Here is a 5,598-nt window from a genome sequence, read left to right as displayed (position 1 = left end):
AGAGAGAAAGAAAAATGGGTAAGGAAAAAGTAGAGTTCCTTGGTAGTCCCATGCTGCCCAGAAATGATCACTGTTCAAAATTCGTATGTATTTCTATGAACTTTTTTCTAGGCAAATGCATATGTGTGTCTAAGTATGTACACACAGACATACACAAATATGAGATTTTCCTATAAGGGCTTCTGTGCAATCTGCTTTTCTCATTTATTTAACAACATATTGTTTAAATATCTCATGATGCATATAGCTACCCGATTCGTTGAAAGAGCTTCACTCTATTCTATTATTTAGAAACGGTTACCAAATTTGGCTGGGCACGGTGGCTCACGCCTGTAATCCCAGCACTTTGGGAGGCTGAGGTGGGCAGATCACGAGGTCAGGAGATCGAGGCCATCCTGACTCACATGGTGAAACCCCGTCTCTACTAAAAATACAAAACATTAGCCGGGCATGGTGGCGGGCACCTGCAGTCCCAGCTACCTGGGAGGCTGAGGCAAGAGAATGGCGTGAACCCAGGAGGCTGAGCTTGCAGTGAGCCAAGATCGCGCCACTGCACTGCAGCCTGGGTGACAGAGCAAGACTGTCTTAAAAAGAAAAGAGGAAAAAGAAATGGTTACCAAACTTAAATAGCATCTCAAGAGCAAAATAAAGTTAATGAAGAGTGGAACAACATGCAAATCTGAAACTACCTATATTGTGTATCTCTAGTGCATTTGTTCTCTAGTGTCCATCTCTGTACCCTACAGCTAGTTGGCTCAAGAAGCAGACACTTTCAGATGAAGTTTTCCTGGAACAGAAAAAAAAATTGAAAACCTTAATTGGACCATCGATTGCTGGAGTCAGAACTAGACCCGTAGTTGCTCCTCAATCTTGCTTTGCATACTGACAATGTCTCACCCACACCCAACATCCCAGCTTCTCTGTCCTGGGGCTCGTTCCCAGGGTACATTATCTTCTTTTACACCAGGAGCATCCTACAGAGAGTTGCCTACCTAAGAAGCGGCAGCCTGATGCTGATGAAAATCCAGCTGGGGCTCACAACTGAATAAACTGTTAATCTGTTCTTGTTGTGTGATACAGTCACTACATACTCTAGAAAATAATCTCTCTTTCTGTTGTTGTTTTTTTTTTTAGGTCCATGACATAGTTTTACTGCAGCTCCAATCTGACTCTACCCTACTTACACTCTATTCTCAGGGGTTGGGGAAGACCACCCCACTAGAGATCCTGTCCCCACCAGAGCTTGGACATGGGATCTCTCTCAAGCAGGGGGCTTTGTCCTTCTTGGAGGCTTCCTGTCTCTCTCGGGACTGTACGTGCTCTGAGCTGGGCTCGGCTGACACTTGGCTGTTCCTTCAGTCTTGGCCCTGAGGCCATGACAATCCGGGAAGTTCCGGCTGTCCGCGTCAGTGGGGCTTGGGGATATGGCAGTCTACGCAGAAGTTCCTGGTGTTCTAGGGCAGGCTGAATTCTGCCCCTTCCAGCTCTAGCGTCAGCACGATCTGCCGGCCCAGCGGGGAGTTCTCCTGGAGGAGGGAGGCCATGTCTAGCATGCCGTCTTCCCCGTCTTCGGGAGGAGGCAGAAGGTCCAGGTCTTTGCTCACACGCACATGGCAGGTGGAGCATGCCAGGAAGGCTTCACAGGCGCCTTCCAGGTTCAGCCCGTGGCATTGGGTCAGGTGGAGAACACTGTCCTCCGACTCTGCAGCTCACTGGATCCGCCAGCCTGACAGGTCTACAAACACCATTTTCACCACATCCCTGGGCCGCTCAGGGCCGCTGGGCTCTACCTCTCCCGCCTGGCACGTCAGCCTGTCTCCTGAAATGTCCTGGTTGTCACTGGCGCCTACGCCTCCCTGGACCCTAAAGAGCTTCTGGGTCTGTTACACAAGGTGTCGCTGGCAGCCCACAGCAGAACCCTGGCACTCATTCCACCCCGGCCCTCGGAGGTGGCCGTGACAGGTGTCAGGTGACTCGGTCAATTATCTCTCTTATGTTTCATCATGGCTCACCAAAAGGGAATTTTTTCTCAAAGTATATATCCAGTTTTTATGTCTGACCATTATAAATAAATCTTCCAAATTTGATGAAAAGTTATCTAGTCATTTTCAAGTTAAATCATAATCACAAAAAAAGAAAAAAATAGAGCAAAACATGATGTCATTTACATAGATCAGGAGTCTGCAAATTAGAGCCATGGTCCAAATTCAGCCCATTGCCTGTTTTTATAAATAAAGTTTTTTTTTTTTGTTTTTTTTTTTGAGACAGAATCTTCCTCCGTTGCACAGGCTGGATGTGCAACATCCAGACAAGATGGTTAACTGGAGTACAGTGGCGCAATCTTGGCTCACTGTAATCTCTGCCTCCCAGGTTCAAGCAGTTCTCTTGTCTCAGCCTCCCAAGTAGCTGGGATTACAGGCATGTGCCACCACGCCCGGCTAAGTTTTGTGTTTTTAGTAGAGACGGGGTTTCACCGCCATGTTGGACAAGCTGGTCTTGAACTCCTGACCTCAGGTGATCCACCTGCCTCAGCCTCCCAAAGTGCTGGGATTACAGGCATGAGCCATTGCGCCTGCCCTAAATAAAGTTTTTTTTAAAAACTTTTTATTAGCCCTGCCTAAGCAAGACCTCAAAAAATCTGGTTATCAACTCACACTGTTCCTCTCTATGGAAACTTTTAGTAAATGGCAAAAAATTTATTCATTCTAAAGAATGAGCATTATAAATAAAGTTTTATTGGAACATAGCCACATACATTGATTTATGTATTGTCTATGGCTGCTTCCACTCTATAATGGCCAAGTTGAGAAGTTGCAGCAGAGATCATATGGCCTTCAAAGCCTAAAATGTTTACTATGTGGCCCTTTAGAGAATGTTTGCCAACCCCTGATATAAATCAATACTCAAGAATCTTTCAGATAATTTGATATGTTTTCTCTGCTAGAGTTCCAATTTGTTTCATAGAGACACAGTGCCTTATGTCAACAAAATGTCCCAGTGGTAAGAATTCTTAGAAGAGCAGCTGTTCAGCGAGACTGGCCTTTCTCTTTGGGGACAGTGAAATGTTTCTCTGCCTCCTCCAGTGATATCCTTCTAAGCGATGCCTTCTCCCCTTCATTCATCCTTAGCACCACAATGACACTTGCAAAGAGTCCTACCATGCTACTCAGCAAGTTCTCTCCCTGCTTACCAGAAAGGAAGAAAGAAATTCAAGAAAACAAATTAAGAAAGAAAATGTGGGTGGAGGACAGATGACTTACTGGTATCTCCTCCACCCATCCTGTCTCCTGTCCCTACTCCAATCACCAGTGAGACGCCTGAGGTGTGGGAGGGGCTGTCGACAAAAGCGTGAGTGCCTGCAGATGTGGGTGTGTGTCTTTGAAAGCGAGACTGTTGGAGAATGGCCCTGTGCTCAAAGGAGAGAGAATTTGTCCCCCGGGACAGACAGCATCTGTAGGAAATTACAAACTTGAGGTCATGTGTATTTAAGAGTGAGAAACTCAGTGTGCAACAGACTTTGACAGAGTGAGTGATAGAGATGTGAATGTACCCAGGACAGTGAGCGTGTGAGACAGTGAAGAAGGCAGGGATGAATATGTGTCCCAGAAAGACACCAGATGTGTGACTAAGTGTGTGTGTGAACAAACAGAGAAGGAAAATAAATGAAATAAATGAGGAGGGATACAAAATATGGATGAGACTGAGATTCTTTCCAGCAAGAGGGGATTTATACATATATGATGTCACTTTGGTGTGACTACATTGCATGTCAATCCAGTACCACCAACAAGAAATTCAATCTTAATTCAACTCCTCTGGGTTGTAAAGCATAGTAGAATTGGATGACAAGATGGTTAACCGTATCCCTGCATTTTCATGAATTGAGGTAATTTTAAATGATGTAGGCAGGAAAACCATTTAAAGACAGAAATCAACTATCTCACAAAATATGTGTTCTTCTAGTGTTTTGTCGAGATTTCGATTCCACCAATTATAATGTTGTATTGTAATCATCAATTAACCACTTATTTCACCTGTATTTCCCACTTCATTCTGGGTCTCCCACACAATGTTTGGTGCATAGTTTATAATCATTAAATATTTGCTGAATGAACGTATTAATCAGTGAAGTAGGTTAGCTCTAAATGGAAAATTACAACTCCTGCCATCGATATGCAGGTAAAAAAGACAGCTGCTCATAGGTTACTTCTGTAATCCCTTCAATGAGACGCAAACTGATAGCAAGGATCACAGTTATTGTCACTGCCACAGTTGAAAGACAATGATATATGTGCACCAGTCTTCACTGCAATCTTTTTAAACACTTTTTAAAACATTTTTGGTATTTAAATAACTGTTTGTTTGTTTGTTTGTTTGTTTGTTTGTTGTTGAGACAGGGTCTCCCTGTGTTGGTAGGGCTGGTCTCAAACTCCTGGGCTCAAGCAATCCTCCCACCTCAGCCTCCCAAAGTTCTGGGACTGCAGGTGTGAGTCACCATGCCTGGCGAATGTCACTCCTAGAACAACAAAGTATTAGAACTGGCTCATGATCAGCCAGGTCCCCAGTTGTGGAGAAAAAGTATTCTCTCTCAGGACCTGAATATCAACCCTTGTGGGAGAAGCTTATGTCTGGAGTTGGATTTCACCCCTCTGCTGTAGCTAAGGGATAGATGGACATTTCTGTTAAGTTGAACTATTCCCCCAAACAGAATAAGCATATCCTGCCCAAAGGGAAGTTTATAACATCATGACCATCTCAAGGATTGGATTTGGGTGCAGAAAATGAACCTGAGAACCAAACAGTTTCAGAGCTTCAAAGCTTCTTTAGAGAGAGGTGACCAAATGTTCCAGTTTCTCCAGGATAGCCCCAGTTTATGCCTGTTGTCTTGGTGTAATTTCAAAGGCACCCACTTTCACTCTAGAAAGTTAATTATATGGTCAACCTGCTCAGAAATGATCTAATGCTCACTTTACGTAAGAGATGCTTGTAACCTGGAGCAGTGAAGTGACTCACCCAGTCACATAGCTAGTGGGACTATGTGCCCATTGGCTGTGGGACTTTCACCATTGCAAGTGGTAACAAACCTTTTCTTTTTGCAGAAAACTCAGGAGAAAGCCTTCACCTCCCTATCACGTAATTCTCTAATGACATGAATAAAAACAGAAGGAAACTGCCTTAGAGACATTCACTTTCCTAAGGCTTAAACTATGGAAGGATTTCTTCATTCATAAAGGAAATGCATATGTCTAGAGAAAACATTTCAACTGGAAAAAAGGGTCCAGATTCAGGCCTCAAGAGAGGGTTCGTGGATCTCTCGCAAGAAGGAATTCAAAGTGAGTTGCAGAGTACAGTGAGAAGAGATAGTTTACTGAAATCTACTCAGTTACAGAGCGAGAATGTCCTCAGAAAGCAAGACCAAGAATGCATCATCTTTGTTTTAAACTCTTCTTATATAGGGATCTTATCTGTGTAAAAGCTAAGCTATGTCTACATGCGGGTGAGCCGAAAAAATGACATTTATTACTTTGTTGATTTAAAGAAAGTTATCCTTGGCATTTTGGTGCGTAAGTACATCAAAGCATGACTGTAGTCACCTTA

General features: G+C 43.8%; 1 non-coding gene across 1 annotated transcript; it reads right to left on the bottom strand.

The window, feature by feature from the left end:
• Positions 1–2,610: 2,610 nt before the first annotated feature.
• Positions 2,611–2,724, bottom strand: LOC129459014 (U5 spliceosomal RNA). The gene has a single exon (XR_008649833.1). It is a non-coding gene; the product is annotated as a U5 spliceosomal RNA (small nuclear RNA).
• Between the last annotated feature and the right edge of the window lie 2,874 nt (positions 2,725–5,598).

The sequence above is a fragment of the Symphalangus syndactylus genome, chromosome 19, assembly GCF_028878055.3.
Source record: "Symphalangus syndactylus isolate Jambi chromosome 19, NHGRI_mSymSyn1-v2.1_pri, whole genome shotgun sequence".
In the NCBI taxonomy this organism is placed as follows: Eukaryota; Metazoa; Chordata; class Mammalia; order Primates; family Hylobatidae; genus Symphalangus; species Symphalangus syndactylus.
Note: the sequence above shows the minus strand (reverse complement) of the source record. Positions and strands in the feature narration are given on the sequence as shown.